Source organism: Spea bombifrons, chromosome 5 (genome assembly GCF_027358695.1).
Source record: "Spea bombifrons isolate aSpeBom1 chromosome 5, aSpeBom1.2.pri, whole genome shotgun sequence".
In the NCBI taxonomy this organism is placed as follows: domain Eukaryota; kingdom Metazoa; phylum Chordata; class Amphibia; order Anura; family Pelobatidae; genus Spea; species Spea bombifrons.
Genome location: NC_071091.1, coordinates 53488761 through 53511712, shown reverse-complemented (window position 1 = coordinate 53511712; position 22952 = coordinate 53488761). Strand labels below are relative to the sequence as shown.

The 22952-nt window shown below is 37.9% G+C and overlaps 1 protein-coding gene across 1 annotated transcript in view; it reads left to right on the top strand.

The window, feature by feature from the left end:
- The first annotated feature begins 1079 nt into the window (after positions 1-1079).
- Positions 1080-22952, top strand: part of LOC128496389 (cadherin-6-like) — a 93158-nt gene continuing 71285 nt past the window's right edge. Inside the window, exon 1 of the mRNA XM_053466000.1 lies at positions 1080-1327. The gene's annotated coding sequence lies outside the window, so the exon portion shown is untranslated. The remainder of the gene's footprint in view (positions 1328-22952) is intronic.

Genomic DNA, 22952 nt, shown 5'->3' with positions numbered 1-22952 from the left:
TCCAGATCAAGGTCAGTGCTACTGTGTGTAGATGAAGGCAATAACCTTCTCAGATGTCACCAAAAGATATATGTGACTAAGCGTTTCTGGGAGATACATTTCAGCTGTTTAGCAGTTAGGATAAAGCAGTTTATTTGCATTTGGGAGCTCCTGTGTAGGATTCTTTATACGCAGACAGCATGTCTTTATGCTGAGACTAATACTTTGGGGGGGGGGATTAAATTAGATTTTTTGTTTCCCCACCTGAATTTGCTTACCAAATTCAATATTGCATTGATTAGCTGCAGAGTTAAAATGTTAGCAACCAGACTATAGAGCAGTAATTTAATATGGTCACAGACTAAACTTTATGGTTATATGTGTATATATATATATATATATATATATATATATATATATATTGATTCTTAAGGTACAGTTCCAGCCTCTTTGTTTCATGCTATGGATTTATTATACAGACTCAAAGGGAATGAATCAGATGTGATACATAGTCCTTATACTGCAATTTCCACCTTCTGCTACCACCAAAGCTGTTTGTGTTCCTGTGCCAATGCCTTGAAGGTTAAAATATAATTCTTGTTACATGTTTGTACATTCCGTTTTTATTTTGTGTTTATGTCTGGAATGTAGATCAAGGCTTTAATGTTCTGATTTCACAGGGAATTGTTACATTGTGTGAATTCTTATATTTAAAAGAGGGGGGGGGGACCTTGCAAGCAAATCTATAGCAGAAGTTATGTGTTTGTGCCTTGACCTCATTTTTCCTTCTTTCACTGACACAGTGTCCGTTTTGGCTGCTCAGGTTCAGACTTCAAACACAAAAAGTCCTTTTTTTTGACAAGGGGTCTTTAACAAAGCCCTCCTCTCTGTATCCTCCCACTGAATTCACTTGCAAATCACTGTGTGTCTGCGTGAGTGTGTGTGTGTGTGTGTTGTAAGCCTGTATCCTCAGTCCTTAACCTTTCCATGCTGAGTGCTGCATCTCCAGTAACAGCAGCGACAAGCTGAGGCTCAGAGCAGTAGGGGAGGGTGTTGCTCTGTCTTCTCCCTCTCTCTGACTCTCTCTCACTCCCCCCCCCTCTACCATTATTAATCAACTAGAAAGCCCCCATGATTTCTTCTCCCTGCATGTCAGAGTAAAAAGTGATGCTGGATAACGGATCCTCAGTTAGACTGAAGTAGATACAGAAGAAGAAGAAGAGGAGGAGGAGGAGGTGTGTTTAACACAGATATTGTGGGGGGGAAAGCAGTGACAGCAGAAGAGAAGCGCTGACCAGCATAGCGCTGAATGAGACTCGAGACTCTCACTCCAACGCCTCCAATTCCGGTAAGGACTTCAGGCTTTCTTCTTTTACCCGTAGGACACTTAGACCAGCAGCATCCTCCTACTGATTGTGCTTGAATACTACAACGTAGAAAGTTAGCAGCAGAAACAAGCTTAGGTTATTGAAGGTCACCTCAATCACTGATGGTGGTGAACACCCAAGGTGCTATGGTGCACGTTCAAAGGGAATCTCTAGCCTTGTGAGATGTTGTCCTGCTGTCTTCAAGGTCCTGAGTCTGCTTGGCTGCACACCCCTATTCTCCAGTACAGGTGATGTAGATGATAGCTAAAATCACTCTCCTGGAAGTGAATGTGATCCCAGCCTGGGGCACAGAGCTGTTGTATATACACTTTGATAATCTACAGTGGTCACAGTCAATTGACTTGAACCTCTCTTTATTGTTAATGATACACTTCTTGGACTTAGTACTTTATTTAAGGTCCAAAGTACAGGTGATTGACTTAAGATATATTGGGCACATGCTGTAATAATGGGAAAGCATTAAATCGTGTGCACTTTAGTCTTGTGATTTAATAGTTGAATGGAAGAGAGTTTTATTAGAACGGATCTCTATAGAGTACCGGCAAACTATATGGATGTTATATAGAAATGTATATGTTGCATGGATCCTTGTCTTTCTCCTGCGCTTGTGAATAGTTATTTTTATTTTCTTGATCACACAAAGTACAGCAGTCTTTTTCATGGTACAGATGAAGTCTGGAACTAGGAAAAGCACTGATAATTTCACTTTTGAGTATTTTGTTCATAATCTGTTATTCTTGTAAAGTCAGACTATGGCTTCAGTAAAGTCCTTGTTTGATGAACTATAATAAAAAGAAAAGGAGCACAGTGCAAATTTGATCTTTAGCCATTGATACTTGAATTAAAAATGTAAGAGGTATGGCTGTGAATGGATGCAATTACTGGATTTTAGATTTGGAGGCTCTTTTCCTTGCCGTGGAAATTCGTATCTACAACTGCAATGACCTCTTTGGAAGAAATAATAGTGTTTTGCTGTTTGAAAATTGGAAGCAGGCGTCTAATAAACGGACAGGCACAAAGAACAAGCAATTATACTGGAATTTGGCATCAGGTATCTCTCACATCCTCTAGATTGTACTGTACAATAAAGGATTCAGCTACAACAGGTATTACAACACTGTCTATATCTGTGAAGATGATAAGCAAAGCTTTTGCAGTCCACATTAAAGTCTTAACTGGGGGAATGTACTTTCACTGACGGCTGCATTCACTGAAAACTCAGCTTTCTGTAAAAGATTTGCCTCTAATACTAGATAATGGCATTAATTTGATTTGCACACCTGACTGCACAGAGCTCTGCACTGAGGCTAAAGAGAAATAATATATTTGCCAGTTGGGTTACTTTGTAAATGCATCTCGGTTCCTTTTGCTTATTCATGTTGACACCGAGACACGTACAAACACAAAAATGCACCATATCAATAAAATTCTTTATTTCATTCGTCTTTTAGGCCTGATATTGCTTAGAGGATACATTTCATTAGCAAATAAAGATTTTCTTCCTTCCTTCCATTATTCAGCTAAAGTGAATAATGCAGGGCATGCATTTAATAAATATATGTTTGAGATATGTGCATTCCCAGCAGTAACAATCCATTAAAGTAAAACTAAATCCATAGTTTTTAAGATAATACTATTAGACTCTGCCCTTGAAGTCAGTGTTTTTTTTTTTATTATTCATTTATTTTTTCCCCTGCAATTACTTTATTTAAGATATAGCCATATGCCTTCATCCCTTCTGGGAGTTCAATGTCCCTTTGGGTCATCCAGTAAATCCAATTTGGAGCCATCAACTCAGTCAAATGCATGCATCCCTAAGAACAAATTGACATATGCTGCTTTCCCCAGTTTCATTTGTGTTGACTTATTATTTTAACCCTGATATGCCATGCTCCTTTCTATATTTCAAAATGAGTCGTAATCTCGCATGATGAACAGCGTTGGCTGATAAAAAAGAGTAGTAATTAAGAACTTAGCTGAACTTCACATTTCAGCGAAAGTGACTGTAGTTCCGCCTACATTTCTCCTATGGGATTGAACTAATGTTCCAGACTGATTTTTCTTTGAAGCAAATGCATATTCCCCAGGGAAACGTGTTTCTCCTCTCCCTGCTTTTCGTCTGTTCCCATCAAAGGAGACCTTTTTAATTTCTTTGACTGCTTTTGGATGTGGGTTATGTTTAATTACGCTAGGACATGGGGGTTTGGCAGCATCTGTTCATGGACTTTATGTATCCTCTACTTGCTACTTATGTTTTTCAACATTGCGTACCCTGGTAAAGTTAAGCAGATCACTTTTAACCCCTTAATGACAAAGCCCGTACATGTATGGGCTCAAAATGCATTGTTTTCAATGGGTTTTGGGACTGCCCGTTGTCCTTAAGGGGTTAACAGTGGCACAACGTTACATTTGTTTGTCTTTTTTTTTATAATTGTGTGGCCTTTCTGTGATGATGTTACGAGGCCAGGTATATCATTAACAAGCACTGTATTTCTGACACTTCTGCGCCTCCGGGAAATAAACCATGCGTAGAAGATCATCCTCTGATTTCTTAGAAGCTAGAATAAGCATCACCCTTTTTGAGAATACAGGCCAAACCCAGACAAGTTTTTTTTTTTTTCTCGGCTAGTAATTCCAAATGTGTCTTATCAGTGCACGGGCTGCTGTAATGGATTTTAGCCAAATTAGTAAAAGAGAGAGCTTTCAGAAATTAAACAACCCGAGCTTGAAATGTTATTAGTTTACCATTCATACTCTTCCATTTCCTTGCGCTATTCAAGAGAAAACATGTACCCGTATTAGAGTTCGGCAGAAAGTTCTGCATGGTGAATCAATATTTCTGCTGATTAAATGCAGGATTTGCCTTGCTATTGAACAGCAACTGTAGCATCTGAAATGTGTTCCAGCTAAGATAAAATTCGGGGGGGAGCCGGCTCATTTAATTCTTGCTTAGTCATGACACTATATTCTTCAGGACGTACAATACCTTGATTTCTTTTTTTTTTTTCCCCTTCAGAAATGGAAATGAGTAAAAAATTTTAGACGTCTGGAACCGCACAATATTGTGACCTGTCTAGTTTCTAATAAAATATTAATATTAAGGTTGTTTGCACCGCTAGCTAATGCATAAAATCAAAATAGTATTAGGTACATATTTATTATGTGCTTTATTATATAATACGCACGTATGTGTTTTTACTCGTTCTCTGTGTGTGTGTGCGTGGAATGTAATTTACGCTACGTGGTTTAAATTGGAATTTGAATGGATTGGCTTGGTGGCTGACAGGGCAAAAGGCATCTTTAATTTCTGTAGCTTTATCACATGACCTCTTCTTGCCAGACACAAGTGGCTTTGATCTATTTACCTTTTAGGACTAGATAATCTTCCCATGTGATCTATTTGTCGGTAAAGCAATTCCTTGCTGGCACATCAGGTGGATTTCAATTGGTGGTGAAGTATATTTATTTCTTGTGCAGCATAGAGAAAATCTGATTTTATATATATATATATAAATTATATATATAATATATATATATAAAATAGATTTTTTTTTTCCTTTAAGAAAAATGGAACCGTTTTCAGGGAATGGAGATAAGATCGGTGTACTTTTACTTTATAACTGTAGCAATAGTAGATTATACAAGATAAGGCATACTTGTTTTTCATCAGATCGGGGTATTGGCTCGAGTATGCTAATTCTGTTATCTGGGTGTAAGGTTTGCAGCTGGTTGGCAGCTAATATGCCGGATGCTTTTTCTGCCTATTTTTTTTTTCTTTTTCATTTAGTGGCGTAAATGCTTTGGCTGAGAAAAGGGGTCACATTATTCTTGCATCTGTACGGTGCGCTGTAAGAAACATTCATATGTTTCAAGGTGAAGCTAGAGGTGAAATAAAGCCCGTCGCTACAAATGGTTTTGTTTAAGCTCCTCGGTCTTCCTACACACAGTGGCTGCAGAGACTGATTAATCATGGAGATTTGGGTGAATCATTTCCCTACCAGTGTGCGATGCAATCACATCAAAAGTTTTAAAAAGTAATGGTTTGAAGACTGGATGGTAGCTTTGTAATGTCTGTACTCCGCCTGCATATTTACACATTGGGTCATATAGGCTGTTAACCGATGATTTGTCATCAACTCCTATCACCCACATCCAGCCTCCTACTTTGGACCTAGTTAACATTCACAGCCTATCAAACAGCAGTTGCACAACCTTGTTTTGCAAATTGGAACTCTGGTTTGTGAATAAGACAAAACTTGGTGAAGTTGGGGATAGTGAAGGGAATGGGGATTATGTATAAAATTCCAGGTGCAAAATGTGTTACTGTTCCCGATTATTGTGAACAAGTAATTGTGTTCTGCTCTGTGGCAAAATGTACTATTTGCATATGACCGTGCACTGTACCGCTTGCTCAAAACACTTCTAAGCCGTACACCTTGCTGTATCTGGCATTGTTGTTAGATCATAGCGTATGTAGTATGTACCAGGCGCAGCTGACCGGACCGGACTGGATGCATGAAACCCTTGATTGCGGTTTAAGTAGGATGAGTTTTTGGGCCAGCTGTGACCTTGCAACGTGTTGGCAAGACGATGGACCTAACATCAAACGTGTTGATAATTAACTGGTGGACCAGTCATTTGCACTGATGGTGTAAGCATATCCTCATCATAGTTTGAAATAGTGTATATATAGATTATATATATATATATATATATATATATATGTGTGTGTGTGTGTGTGTGTAGCGAAGAAGGTGCTCCAGCCACAGGCCACCCCGAACATGCTGAATCAAAAGCATTGCTAGTATTAAATGTATATATTCAAAATGTTTACTGTGTCTTATATATTAACTGTTTACTAATCATTATAATCTTAATCAATACCATGTATTGTCCAATGCTATATTTCATATCTTCTGCCATTTACACAAAATCCAGCCCTAATCATTAGCCATCCTGGCCTTTTAGCAGCTCTCGAGTGCTGCAATTTCCCACTTCAAATACAAAGTTCTAACCGTAAGTGGGTTATTGTAAAAGATGACGGCTCTATCGAAAAAATGTGCTGAAACCTCACATCCAACTCTTCTAACAAATTGGTCAAATGGCTTTAAATATATATAACGATTCGTAAAGTACACTTTGTAAAATGTGTCTTTTTGTTTATCTAGTAATATTATAGCCTAAAATAATTGGTTTCCACTATATGTTAGACACGAAAATATAAGAATATACAGATAGAAGACACAACGGCAGATAGATAGATCGATAGATAGATAGTAGATAGATAGACGGAACAATTCATCCTTTTCCACCTCCCCAAGGAGTGCAGTTGAACTCATTAGCGCATCCACTAGCCACAGGCTAGAAAGTACATACAATATTAAAAGTCATCTGATTTCTGATGTCCATCAAGTCATAGGTGTCAATGCCTGTTACAAAATAATATGATATGTAGAGTTACTGACCTTGCAAATATGAACGAGAAATTCCATGCTAGGATTTGAAATAATATGATATAATAAACATATATAAATATATTTATATCCCAAACAAGGTATATGCCTATTTTAATTCATGTTTACAATAGAGAACTTTTCTTTGATGTATGAATTATATATTTTATGGAAGTATACATGACATTATAATTTTTGCCACGGAATATATATACATACATACACACATACACATACATACATATGAGCTTCCAGGCCTCCTTCTGAGCTCAGATGTTGGATGTTGTCGTAACACCTAGATGACATTTCAGTTCTTGGAACAGTTCTTTATAATTGGTCATTACCTTTTTACATGTTAGGGTTATCATGTCGGGGGGGGGGCTTTCATGTTACTCTTTCTAGATGTTGCTTGTTTTACAGCTCTAGTTGAGAGGAGGGACTTATTATTTTTCGGCACTTCTATGACCCTTTCAAATCCCATCGTACAGGTGTCACTTCAAAATAAATACACCATTTAACCTCACTTATGCATAATTTTATTTTACCGGTCAAGTGAGTTGAAAGCAATGACAAACTATATAAACTATGCAGCTGTAATCTGCTCGGTAGCTTTTACTACAGATAAAAAAAGTGTTCAATCACGTTTTTATGAGAATGAATAATGTTACTTATCCTCAGACTGTAAAAAAAATGAAATTCTCTGGTGGTAAGCGGAAGAAATGTGACTTGTAATCCACATTTTCATCTTGAAACCCTGAGATTGCCAACGAAAAGTTCCCAAGATATATGTATACATTTTGAGGGAGACTTCAAGGTCCATATGATCAAGGTGCTTGCACTGAACTGGTTCCAGAAAACTTTTAAAACTTTTTCCACACACATATTATGCATATCCCAAACATACATTATAGCATTTTTTGTACTTGATATATTTTTCCTCTGAGCCTAATTCCGAGACGTGTGGCCTAGAAAAGATTTAGTAGCATGGACTTTACAACTCAGCGGTACATGGGTAGTTTATGTTTTTTATGTTGGCATGTTTTGAGACGAAAGTTGGTCCAATCAAACATCTACATAAATCCCGCTTATGTAAACTTTAAGGTTAAGTAAACGTTTAATGTTAATATTTTAGTTAATATTTTAGGGTGTCAGCTCATCCTGAAGTTTCCCAGGTGCAGTAATAGCAGGGAAAAAAAGTTAGGCATTCCATTACTTGTGTAATGTTTTAGATGGAAGTCTAAACATTGCTGAACGTCAACGCGCTGCATTATAAGAACCACCATAAAAAGAAAAGTATGTTTATAATATGAATGTAGGATTTGGGAAAGCAGATCTTGTGTGATAAGAAAGAAGTGCTAATATTTACATACTGATAGACCACCTAAGGTTATGTTTATACACAGCTGCAAGCAAGGATTCATTTTATAGACGGTATGTTTCGTACCAAGTCGGCAGCCTGCTCGTTCTCTTTTTCTTGGACGGTTGGCATTTAGCTGAGCTGTTATTATGAGTCAGATGTTAAGATACAAAGTTTATGCTAAAATAACTGCTAGAACATTCGAGATACAGCACTTCTCAAGTTTACTTTATGTCCTCGACTCCCTATTCCCCATCAACCTGACTTCCACTGTGGTCTCCAGGACAGAATATTTCAACAGAGTTAACAAATAAAAAGTATTGGTTTTATTATTTTTTTTTCACATGGCTGTCTGGTCAACAGGACTCAGGAAGAGCAAGCATTTTCTGGAAGGGAAGATTTGGAACAAGGGGTTTGGCTCAGGTGCTTCGTTTAAGCCGTGGTGGCTTGGATAGTTATCACCTAGGGCAGGGGCAAGCCCAACCAGATGGTCCAAATCAATATGACTGATACAATGTTTTGTGTGTATCTGTCATGTAAAACATACAAAAAAGAAAGCCAAAAACAATAAAATAAGAACAGAAGGGCTCTAGTCATGGTACAAATGCCACCCTTATGTTGATGTTTTGCTAGACATAATGTGGAATTGCAAGTAAAATACACAAAAAAAGTTTTTTGGCAGCCTTACCCTGTGATTCAGTGTCATTGATGTAGGATATCTGGTAACTGCTGCACACTTTCCGTTACCCAGTAGCTACGTAGTTACCGTGGCTAGACCATTGAGTTTTTCATAATTGCTATTACATTTTTTATCACTTTTGTATCGAGAACCTTTACAAGATTGCTGTATATTTTAGCGTCTTTAAAATCTCTCAAGAAATTCCCTTTCCGGTTCGTCTGCTTAGGTGGTATCACAACACAACATATCTTTTACTTTGCATTCCCTAGCTCCCATTCCAGTGTTCATTGACTGTAGACTACTTTGCGTCTCGGGTCATATATAGATCAATGCATGTGATAGAGAAGAAACGGAATGCTTTGTAATCCCCATTGATTAGTCATGTTTAGCCTTTTAAATTGTCAATTTCCACTTTCTCAGGTGTGAATCGGTACATTTTCTGAGATGTATGAATGGCATCCACAGGCCAAGGCTACAGGGAGCAGCTGTTTTGCATTTAAAGCACACTGACGTTCAAGTAGTTTGTAGTCTCAAATTAGAAATTAACCAATTTTAGCAAATTTAGCATCAACTAGCTTCAAGGCAATCCAACAGAATATGTTTCTCATTTTGCATAGGGCAACCTTCACCTTGGATTATGTTGTACTCTGGAAAATGGTGGGGATAACTTTTTCTTCACATTTGCCAAGCTGCATGGCTATTTGTGTACCAAGAACACTCTACTTTGTACGTTTTCTAAGGGAAAACAAAACTAATTTGACTGATGAAAAAAAGTTGTTTCCGTTTTCTCCTCTACATAAATGTGCAATATTGCATAAAGATTTCCCTGATTTCCCCATTGGCGATGTGGGGCAGGCTGCTGAGTTTCTAGCTTTATGTTTTATGGGCCTGTGTTCTTTTAGTGAAAAAATCTCTAGCCAGTGTAGACTTTTGAATTTTTTTTTTATTTATGTCCCTCACTGGTCGAGTCTTTGATGAGATGAATCTTTCTACATTAGTTTTTTTAAGTTCTGAGCCACTGTCGTCTTAAACTCCTTATCTTAAAGTTCTCAGCAGCTGCAACATTTGCAAAACAGCTTGGAATTTTTGGCTACCACAAACAACAACAACAAAAAGCAGCAAAGCAACCTCCTGGCCATCTGATGTCTTGTCCCAGCAGATCTACCTAGTGAATTACTTAGAGGCACTGCCAATAACTGAGCTCCAGGCTTTAAGACAATTCTTAAGCAAGGAAAATCGACTTGAAGCCCTATTTACAATTAGATATTACAGATGGCATCTGAAGACTGAAAAATCATTTTTGATTTTTTTTTCAGTAAACAGAAACATGATTGATTAATTAAGTAGTAATGAACACAGCAATGATATTATGCTCTTGGCACACATCTCACACAAAGTATGCTTTCTCAAAACGTATTTGAAACCGCTGACACTTTTTCTCGTTGGCTTGGTGGCAAACGTATAGCATATAACTGGTAGAGACTTCTAGCAGAGCATACAAATAATGGATTTGTGGATTTATTGAGCATACAATAATATCCATGTCATCAGAAGGCTTTGATTTAATTGCATGTGTTCATCCTTACTTATAATAAGCCACTAAAGGTTCTTCCTCAGAGCCTATCCTTTCTCCTGTTTTAAGTCTACTGGGGCTGACCACACTCGTTTTGGAGAGCTTAAGGAGGCTATCTCTGAGAGGTTTCCACGTATGGACACTAGCCCAGGTTGCAACATCAAAAACGTGTTCACTAACAGGCTCTTCTCTAAAGAGTATGATATGGGTAGTATCCTTGGGTGCTAAAAAAACATACCGTTAAGAAAAATAACTGTGATATCAAAAATAACCCTTTGTATATTTCGTACACTGCAGCTTCTTACACACACACACACACAAACACACATATATATATATATTAAAGTGAGTCAGAGATCTGCTACCTAGCATGCGTGATTATTATGGCTGGGTTAGGTATTTTTAGTATCGTTTATCCACAGGTATGTAAATTATTCATACTGTCTCACCGTGTCAGTAAGATTAACTTTCCTAAGCAGGAAAGTAACACAAAAACACGTAGGGCAAGCATTATATAAGCATGTTTTTCTAATGTTAGCATCCGTTATTAATGTAAATAAATGCAGCATATTTTTCAATCAACGCTCTTTTACCGCAGTTACTAAATCTATCGCTGGAAATTGTGTTGAGGATATACTGTATATAACACGTGAACAACTCCACTAATCTCTGAATGTAGAGTAGCCTGCTACTGGAAGCCTGCTAAAGGAGAACACCAACATAGTCCGGGGCAGCTGTCTGTTTGGGAAATGTAAATTAAGTTTTCATGATCTAAATGATAACGTTCAGATAATTCCTGGTAATGCTCAGTAAAACATAATCACACGTTTTATCTCGTTATCTTGAATAAAGTCTAAGTGATGGCAGCCTTAAGATTTGTAAAGCACAAATCAAACAAAAACCACCAAGGGTTCCACCCAAACAAATGTTAAGTCTTGGCATGTGTTTGGTGCCTTGAAGATCTCCAGAAGGCCCCTTTGAATTCAGGCACAACTGAATACGTCTGTGAATTGTTGTAAAGATGGAATGGAAACAAAATGATATATAGCTTAAAATGTAAACATCATGTCAAAGCGAAATAGTTCTTGATGGCACAGAGAAGCTTAGAAGGTCCTTTTTCCGTATTCCGATGGAGACCATCGCCACAGTATGATTCCACAGAAGTTTGTTCTTTTCTTTGTCAGACCAAAGTGGTGAAACCATGGTTTGTATTTCTGTCCTGTTAAAATGCAAATCTTTGCTTACATTTGGAAATCAAAATTTCGTGATTGTCTTAAGACATTAGCAAACAAGAGAGATGCGAATCAAAAATTTGCAATAACAGACTTTGATATCATAGGTCGGAATGGATTAAACATAAAATCCAGGATGCAGAACACATCAAACAGACATTTTTTGCGCTTCTTCGAGGCTTTCCAGGCGCTGATGATTTGCAGGCTTTCTTTTGATTATAAATTCAGTATCACTGATCCACACTGCCATCAAAGTAGTGTCCTTTGCTTAAATATTCCCTAAACTCTGTCATCTTTCCCCCGTTTTTCAGAAAATGCTGATCCATCTTTCTTCACACCTCATCTTTTGCATTAATAATACACTTTATAATTTAGGAGGTGCTCAAAAACTGAACATATTTCAAAGAGGTAGCACAGTTGCCCGAGGCCACGTAAATCTTGATTGGGCTACCAAACTTTGCGGCTTAGGATCCCAACTGTCTCAGCGCTTAAGGCAGCATTTTTATTAAACTTAGTATTAAACAATACTGCCTAGGGACTGATTAACAATTTATATCTTTCTAAAGAAAGGATTAACCATAGTGTATCAGTTTGATATTGAAATCTTTATTTAAATCTCATACAGGTTATATTCACGTGAATTATTATTTTATGAGGCGTACAACGTGCGAGAAAGATTACGGCAGGTGGAGACTTTTATCCTTGCAGTAAGAGATTAAAATTTATGAATAACTAAGTAGAATGTTTAAACTGGTAGTTTGATATATATTTTATTCCAAAACACATATTTTCTTAGCCCAGTAAACTAAATATCATCGTTAATTTTTAATGCAGCCTTACCTTCCCTTGTTGTGAAATGGTTTTAATATAGATGTCAAATTACATACAACTGTAAATTTGCTTTTTTTGCTTCAGCGTTCTCGTTAAGAGTTTATCATTCTCCATTGCTGTTGTCTCGCCGTTGCCTTTGTTTATTCACATTTAAAGAGTCTTATTCAAAGATTATATCTTTTAGTGGGCCAACACAGAAAAATTACATTCAGATGGAAGAAGAGGTTTCTGCGGCCCCAAAAGCTTATGTGACTTTACATCTTTTTTTTTTCTGTTTGCCCGCTAGCAGATATCAGCTTCAACTAAAGAGCCAGTTTTCTCCCAGGCTGATACGGCTATAACCATTTTTCATGACGACCTCTATGTGAAAGATAAAAGACGTTGCGCCTTAAAATGTCTCCATCTGTATGTTTTAATATAGCCTAATGGAAATATCACATGACTAATAAAACGATAGCCGCCGAAGCAACACATTTGGAACCCTAGTGCTCTTTGTCCAGTGTAAGTATTTGATTTTCTTTGAGTAAAGTTCGGTTATAATCTGAATACTAAGCGAGATAGAACCGGACCTTCTCTGGGTTATTTCACAAAATAATGCCAAAAAACACTCGTATGTGTATCTCTATGACCGACTATCTTTATCAAAGTGATAAATCCCAAAGCACAACATTATCTGAACGTAGAAGTGTCTCCTTCACTTTAAATTAGTTAATGCATACATTATACTTAATTATTCTGCAAGCCTTAATTTACAATTAATTTTATGACTTTGCCTCTGCATATGTGTTACAGAAAGAATTATTCATCCTCTTCTTTTACAGAAGAGTGCATCCTCGCCTTAGCCTTGGTATCAATCACCGGTACAGCTACTAGGGTACTACTCGATTTTCAGTAAGGTTTAACAGGATTAGTAGATACTCCTCCACCCTTATCGAAATTCGACTACTTCCCTCGTTTTAGTTTTCCTGCCAGAAAAATATTATAGGCCGCAAAAAAAAAGCACATATGGTTCACTTTCCTGGGACATATTTCAAGCTATACAAGCAGCCTTTGAGCATCTCTGCCTCTGGCAATGATGCATTTCACAAGTTTTGCTGTTCGGAACATGCCATATGAGTTAATGTCTTTGCTTAGTGTCAGTGCTTTGCCCCTTTGCTCAGTCCTCTGCAGAAATAAAACAACAACTATTTACAGGCTATGCGTTTCACACTGACCAGTTTAACCCCTTAATGACAAAGCCCGTACCTGTACTTTCAATGGGTTTAGGGACCGCCCATTGTCCTTAAGGGGTTAAAATTAGCAAAAGATGATGTCATATTGTACAAATACACAAATGCTATCTTTTTTTGTAACAAGGATTTTCTTTCTGCCATTCCACACAGAATTTCACTTTTTTTTTCCAATGTTACCCTATTATAAAGATATGACAAGGTTAATAAGAGAGAATTAATATTCTTTCCAAATACTACAGGTATACATGAAGCGATAAGAGAGCCTTATAAATTCAATAACTCAACTATAGCGTAGCTGACTATTTAATGTTAACTATTATCTTTCCATTGGGAAATGTGCCTGATTTATCTCTGGAACTGTAATATTAATGCATAAGGCAATTAAAGTTACTGCAATCTTAAGCCAGTTTTTAATTATGTTTCTACAGTTAGAACCTGGTTTGGCAGCAGGTACTTTTTTTTATTTATCTGAATTAAAAAGACATTGTCTCCTTTACGAAACATTTTTATCAGCAGGGTAATATATATACTGTATGTTTATATATATATATATATATATATATGTATATATATATCTATATAAAATACAGTATATATATACCGTATTGGCTCGGATATAGGCCGCCCCCGTATATAGGCCGCACCCTAAAAGTTTGGTGTTTTTTTAATAGACATGCTGCCACTCTGCCCCCCGAGAAATGCTGCCACTCTGCCCCCCCGAGATATGCTGCCACTGTCCCCCCGAGATATGCTGCCACTGTCCTCCCCCCCGAGATATGTTGCCACTGTCCCCCCGAGATATGTTGCCACTGTCCCACCCCCCCCGATATGCTGCCACTGTCTTCCCGCCCCGAGATATGCTGCCACTGTCCTCCCCCCCCGGAGATATGCTGCCACCCCCCCCCCCGAGATATGCTGCCACTCTGCCCACCCCCCGACTTACCAGAGCAGACTCCCGGGTGTCTTGCGGGGCCGGCGGGGGACATCTACGCAATACGCGTATACAACTTCCGTGTATTGCGTAGATAAAACGAGATAAAACGCATCGTGCGGACGTTCACCGGCAGCAGCGATGTGCGTAAACAACCTCCGCTGCCGGCATGTCTGCACGATGTGCTTTAACATGGTGCAGATGTGCCGGCAGCGGAGGCTGTTTACGCGCATCGCTGCTGCCGGTGAACGTCTGCACGATGCGCTTAGACAGCCTCCCGTGCCGCCCCCCCCCTGTGGGAAGTGCTGGCAGAGGAGGCTGTCTGAGCGTATCAGAGAGTAGGATGCATGTCCCGGGCGTCGGGCGCTAGACCCCGAATATAGGCCGCACCCCCACTTTAAAGACTTAAAGTGGGGGGGGGAGTGCAGCCTATATTCGAGCCAATACGGTATATATATATATATATAATCATTGAACCATTATCGGTTTCATGTTTTCATGAGCTACAGCGTGTAAAGAGTTAGCTACATTTGCATTTCAATTATTATTTGACACTGAAAGCTAGTGATGTATATGTTAATGTTATGTGGCAAAGTAAACTTGCCATTTTGAGCATTTTTTCATAAAACACATTAAATCAGCTGTTAATGAAAATACAGACTTTTGTAGTCTTTTTCGCATTGTTGAACAATTCACCATTTTATAGGCAAATCTTCATTATAAATATTAATAAGATGTTTTAATTAATATTATTCTTCTGCTGGGACTTAAACGCCTAAAAGGCTGGTTCTTTTACATAGTAAATACCTGCTTCGGCTTTTGGTTAGGATGACCACGGTCACTTAATTATGAGAGATGTTAGCCTTGGCAGCAGGCAATGTCTAATCTAATATAGTACAGCTTAGAAAGCGGATTTACTGGAACTATTTGCTCAGATTCTCAAAAATGCATATGCACCTGGGTTGCAGAGCCTTAGCTTTGGGCAGGTTCTGAGGTGTCTTCCTGTGGTGGAACCAGGAGGCGGCTCAGTAGCATTGACGGGCCTGAGTTGAGTGTGGCCTGGGGTATGGGCAGGCACACAAATTAAACCCCCATGGCTCACAGGTTACAGCGAGTGAGAACTGGCCTAAGCCCGGCCATTGTGTGGGGGCATTGTACGGATGGGGCTTCAGAGAGACAACAAGCTGGGCTATAACTCAGGCCATAGGATAACCCATCTGCCCCGTGTTGGACTTCCTCTTCCTTGTACCAGAGATTTACCACCTTCTGCCCTGTTTCTGTGCTTTACTACTCCTCTTTTGTATCATACCTGAGTCCACTAACCCTTACCAATCCTTATCCCTCTCCTGGGCTATACCGGAGCCTTACCCCTCTCCTCCTTATACAAACACCCTCATGCCCTGCTCTGTACTGGAATTATGTACATCTCTCCCAATAATAACTGTGCTGCCTTATACTGGATCATTACCTTTACTCTATACCTCACCCAATACTTCATAAAGGCATCTGCTCCTGTAATCCTACATACAGGCACATGTACATGTATATGTGTGAGATGTATATATATATATATATATATATATATATATATATATACACAATTTCTATAATAATACAGACTTGGGTAACTAACTACAGTAAGTGAGTAACAAAGTATACAAAACGGCCACTTAGCTTCAAAAGTAAAACATGCTGTTCAATATAATTGATAAATGCAACTTGTCTCACCAACAATATTAAATGGTACAGAGCAATCCGTATATGTGAAAATAGTTTCACGGGCATATATGAAGGTGATGTGTGTTAAGGTATAGGTGAAAAATAACTATACAGATCGTATGGAGCGAGGGTTAAAATAAATATACATGAGTCCGTATAAACGGCAGCCATCGGGTTGCTCCCCAGCTGATGTTTAACCAGCATCTTAAATGAAAATCAGTGTGGCATTGGGTTTTCTCAGAATCATGGGAATTATAGTTCCATAAAAGCTGAAGATCTTTACTTGAACTTCTTGGAATAGTACATGATAAATAGTATATATATAACATGATGAAAGAGCGACTGAATGTATTTATATGGCTTTGCTATGCATGTCATATGCCTGCATTTTCCGCACACCATGCAAATGTATAAGCAGTAAAAGGGAATAATAGCAAATATACGGTGCTGGTTAGCATAATAATATAAAACACGCTGGCATAACATTACACAAAAACTGATGGCTTTGAACTCATATTCCAAAAACGAAGTGGCGGAGTGCTGTTCACCAATAATAATAAAACAAGAGGTTAATGGTTTATACAAATAAAAGAACACCCTATACCATATGGCTTTAAATAATACCCAGCCCCTTGCCTTCAAATATATGGTAACAAGACTTGTTCTCAGAAGCTTTTACAGCGATTCATAAATTGGCCGATGTTCAGATCCCAGGTTTCGCTAAACTCTCCAAGCTTTATCATGTGCCTTTTAATCACATCTGTTTCTTTCTAACAAATCCTTTCAGAGTTTGAGGGATTTACGACGAGTTGCCAGACTCTTCCCGAAATCAATTAATGAGCAGAACTGTCAACATTGGATAGTCTGGACATGAAAAACTCATCATGAGTTATATAAGAGTGGCTTCTTGTATATGGAAATGAATAATATCAGAAATAAATCCTTTTGCACAAAAAAAATCCACAAAGTAGTACGTTTTCCTTTCTGGATTATTACGCTTTAAGCTGCAGCGCTGATATATGTTTACCTTTCTGTTCAGATGGCTCTAGCAGGAACATTTTTTTTCCCTTTGATGGCATATAAATGTTCCTCTGCAGCGAGGAAGGGAAAGGCTTTTTGACAAAGAACTTAGTCTGCTGTTGTGGCCTCCAGAAGGATGCATTGTTTTTTTGTGTCTTGCCATTAGTGAGCACAATGCAGAAAGAGACAATTATTGAAAATGGTAGTCTATCTCCATTTGTTTGTTCGCAGAATTTCAAGGCAGACGCACCCTCCATATTTATCTTCATGATTTTATTTGTTGAATCCGAGATGGGAAATTTTGAGTTGTTTCGGTGCTAAAATGGTGTCTGCGTCTTCATATATTTATTTGTCGCAATGCTGTAATGGTTGTCTCCCTTCGTTCTGTCAGAACGTAGCAGCTTCATTAAAATATGACATGGCAGCTGCCTATCTGTAAACCTTTAGGCTAATAATTGATTTCGATTTAACAAAATATAAAGCATGTGTATATATTAAAAAACCAAGGCCTTGCTAGATTAGAGAGAAAAAAAAAAGATTCTAGCTCTATTAAAGCAACTTCCATGCCTTAAGGCGTTTTTACATTTTTCTTTACCCTTATATGCTACTTTTTCCCCAGGAAAAAATATTTTAACATAATACAAATTCTATTTGCCTATTTCATTGAATATTGTTATTCTTTTATAATTGCAACAATTTTTTTCGAACAAAAGGAACAAAAAATAATATTTAAGTGTCATAAAATTGGATGGAGTTGGATGGGTTTCTAGAAAGAAAAGCAGTTATCAGTTCCCAACCTAAACAGAAAACCGATATGATATTTATAGAATTATGACCTTTTGTGGGTGGACTACTCTACCAACGTAACATTCTCTCCCCAAGGTTTGACCTACTTCAAATACCAAAACTTTGCAGAATAATATTTATATGTTGTGTAGAACCCTTAATATCGGTTAAATAAGTAAGTTTGCACACTGTTAATTGTCTTAATGCTGTTCATAACACACAAGTAAGCACCTAAATGGTAGTAATAGTGGCAATAAAAGCTTTACGTTTTACAGGTGTACATTATGACAGACGTAATGAAGTTGGTGTTAGTGGTGGGATTAGTATACAGCCGTCTATTGCAACTCTTGCGTTACACCTAAATAACTCAAACTCATATTGTTTTAGCCCTTTCCTGACTACATAGGGACCACTTTTGGTGTACAAGTTTCATATGCTAAATTCATCTAATACATTGAGCTAGTCATAGTTCATATTGGAAATGTGAGCGCTTGTAAAGGCTTATAAACCCCCACGGCACAATTTCATTGATTGATTCCAAAAGCAAGGCCTAAATGCACGTGAACTGATATTCACCCATTACCGCTGTCAAGCCTACATCTCCACTAAATCATTAAAATTATCTGCCCTTGGTGTCATGTGCGGAGCAGACTTTGGGCTTAAATTTTTCAAAGTATAATCAACACAGTATGAAAGTCAAAGGACAATCAAGTCATTTTTAATGTGCTTAAATGAGGGCATATTTTACAAACCAGATAGATCCAGCTTGCGTAAACCGGCATGGTCAGCAAAGACTGTGTCTGTTATTTCTCCAGGTACTTTAATATAGAACAGAATAGGTTCATTTTTTCTTTTGGTGGACTTAACTGTGGGTTTATGCTCTAAATAATGGCAAAACAGAAACAAAGCAGACATACAGAATTGCTTTCTACAGAAGAGGTAGGGATACATACAATGAGATTGTTTAATGTTAAAGATCATCTTTTTGGATAAAATATTGTATGTGATGATCCTACATGATGTTTTTCTAGGTTACAGGAAAAATGTGATACCAACAAATGTTGCATATTATATACAGATCAAGGCTGGCAGGAAGTTGTAAAATAACGAGCATTCTGCTTTTCATATACATATCTGTGTAGATCCATAATCTGTCTATGCTGCTTGTATAAGGTCTTTATGTACACAACACTCTAATTTGTCATATGCATACCTCCGGGTGAAGCACCGGTTCTTCGGGTCAAGACCCGAATCCTCTGGGTCGTGGGAGCGGGGTCTTGACACTCCCTGCTCCCCGCCCATTTTCCCTTTTAATGGGGGTGTCACAGGACCACCTGCTAACGTCAGTGGGCAGTTCTGGCCGCGTCCCACAAGGGAAGGCTCCGGGTAGCCGGAGCCCAGAAGTTCCCAGGTATGGTCATACGTCTAAAGTATGTTATCATTTTCTATAACAGAAGGGACAGTTAAAGGGACAGTGTACTGCACCGTGCAGCCTGACCAACAAAGAATGTATCTTGCAATAATTTGCATTCATTAAACCTGCAGATCCAGAGCTGCAGCACAAAGCCTCCTAGACACTTTAGATCCCAAGGTCTGAGTGCAGCTTATAGATTTTCAATATTTTCTCTTTTAATCAATATTTGCCCTGTCAATTAGTCTAATAAAATGTATCATTTGTTTTTAGAATATCCTCTGATGCCCACATGGCCCTTTTATTAGCCCATGTGCTCGTGTTGGGTTTTCCATCATCAATATTAGTGAAGACCAACATTACTCTACTGTCAAAAACCCACTGATGGTTGTATTTGCAGCAGAGTGGCTGGGGGTCTTATGTGTTCTATGACCAATGACTGCATGTCTAGAATCCCATGGATCTTATTGAGATTATAATCTAGCAAATGTTCACGTTAATAAATCTTTCAATACCACTTTTAATAACACAACTTTGATGGGAGGACTACGGGGTACGTCACATTTCTAACAGTTGACATTATACAATATGAGTTGTAAAAGTAATGTTTGTTTCATTTATTCAATTTTGTTTATACAGTGCAGTCACTGAATACTGTTTGGTACGGAGATCTACAAGGACCTGTAATTATTATGTCAATAAGCAATAATATTCTATTATCTCAAAGCAGCATCTGTAACAGTTAACTGAGATGGCTATGCATGACCTTGTAAGTGTATGTATGGATCAACGTATGTGTGTTTTTATATATATAAAAAATTGTGTTTCATTATACGTACGAATTTAATGCTAATTTCATTTAACTGGCTTTATATTATCTTTACCACCTTTGGGAGAACAGAACGAAAGTATTATTTGATTTAGAAAACACTTGAGTCTCTTGAGTAAAGTGTGAGTGCATTAGATAAAGATTTAAATTGCATTATGCATCATTGCATCCAGCAGGCTAAAAGTACAAAATGACAATACATTTTAGTATCCAAAATCGTTGAACAGCCAGAATCGGGCGCCATGGGGGAAATTTATCAGACTTGTACTTCAACCTTATTCCAGACTCCGGTTCTAAAAATAATTTTGCACCTGCATTCCTGCTCAGAGAACAATAGCAGTGTTTTGCTTTAATGTCATGTTTGAGTAAATGTTTGATAAATCCTTAACTTCTTAAATGTTTTATTAGTTCCCAAAAGGCAGGCTAAAAAAAATACAAGAAGTGAGTTTGCCGCGATTCTCTGTAGACTTTTGGCGATAAATACTTCTGAACGTCTGTTACTCGCTCCATGGCTGACGTCACCATAATAAACGGTGAATGAATTTAAAGGGGCAGGATCACAGTAGAAAATTATTAAGTAAACCTTAATTATAGTAAAAATAAGGCTTACACAGCTGTCTTGGAGACTGAACAGAGAAGATAGTTTACGGCCCTACAATATAGGTAAAATATAGTGTTTTATTCATTTTTCATAATCATTTATTTCTAAATGTGTACTATGGAGACTGCATATTATTGATGATCAAATCATGTACTCTAATCAAGCATATTGAGAAGATGTACAGTATGTGTGTTAGTATAGTACATTTAGCACAACCATTCCTATTGCTGTAAATAGACAGTAACGCAAGAGTGATCAACCTGTGACTCCACAGCTGTGTGAGGGCTACAAGTTCCTTCATCAGCTGTGGATTTTAGTAGCCTTGGTGCCGTAACAGCTGCAGAGCAACATGTTTCTATGCTAATGCATTATGTTCTGTGCATGGATACACTGCTCATTATACTTAATAACCCCTTGGTTTCCAGAGCAGTGAACCACGCGTTACTACAAAATGAGTTTCCAATCTGGAACGCACTGGAAACGTTAACTGTATGTCCATGCATGGATCACATGTAGCCATACTTCCCGGTTAATTTACACGTAAAATCCTCATGTTTTAACCAGAATGTAGTCTGGAGTCCCACATCACTGACTGTCCATGGATGGCTGAGGGACAACCCCTGCAGAGAGTTTGGTAAATCCTAGAGTGCGGTAACAAGTATGAACAGGCAAGAAGCAGAGGTGAAACAGTCCAATCGTTGGGTAGGCAGCTGTGTGATTGGGGCAGTTGGTTGTTGTTCAGGAGTGAGAAATTAATTCAAGGGTTGGATATCCAGAGGATATGTAAGTATGTCTAATATATTAGGTGTTTCTGTAGTTCCTTTATAATCTGTAGAATTCGCACCACCATATTAACATGAATTTGCATTTTAATCGTTTTCTCTAACCACCCTTGAATTTACTATATCTTCATCCATCCTGACTTCCAACAACCATTATGGAACAGTTTTATTAATAATTCCTCAATAATTCCTCTCTGTTCTCTAATGTTTTCACATTGTCTAGGCTTTGATCTGTGAGCAATAGTTATCCTCTTTAATTGTAACTAATATTCCTTTTAGAACAACTACTAATCTAAAGCGTGCAGCCTAGGTTAATTCAATTGGTCTGAGGAGCTTACATCCTGTATGAGTGTTGAAACTCCAATGAAGATCATTGTGAGCATTATAGATGACCCTCTATAAACACCTTCATTGGGATTTGGAGATCATAGAATTAGTCAGAAAATGCTTTTTGGGATTATGAGTAAATTAACTACAGTATATGTTACAACACCTTCAAGCCCAGATATAGCACATAGTCCATAGAGTGTGTGGTTTATTGCTCTTAATTGATTTTCATGCACAAGAAGAATGGAATATTTGCAAGTTTTCCTGCTGTCATAGTTTTTACCTTTTTTAACCTACTGGTAACTTAAAATGATGTGTGGAATTTGCTGTTGGAACATTGGTTACTTAATGTTTATACCTAAAACCTCTTCTATAATAAAGGTTGACCCAGTTAGGTAATGAATCCTCACCACCTTCCTGATTTGCTTCATTTTACAATAGTTTTACATTCATCACCAGGTTGTGCTCAAACTTTGGTCCTCAATTTTCAGGGTGTCCTCACAGATGTTTCTCTTTAACTAGCACAGATAGATTGAGCATTTTGAGCGATTGAACTGTCCTTGTACATGTGAGAACATAAACTGTTGTGGACCAAAGATTGGGACTGGTGCTATTTCACCACTAGATATTTTTTTTCCTAAACTGTAAGATGTATGTGAACTAGGGAAAGAATAGCTTCCATTTGACTGAGTTAACTACACATCATATCCTGCCATTTAAAGTGAGTTTCTTCTATAAGAAGGTTCAGGTTTACCCTATATTCATGCAAAAATCACCAAATGTTGGCCCTGCAGTATATACAGAGGTGTGTTTAGGTCTATC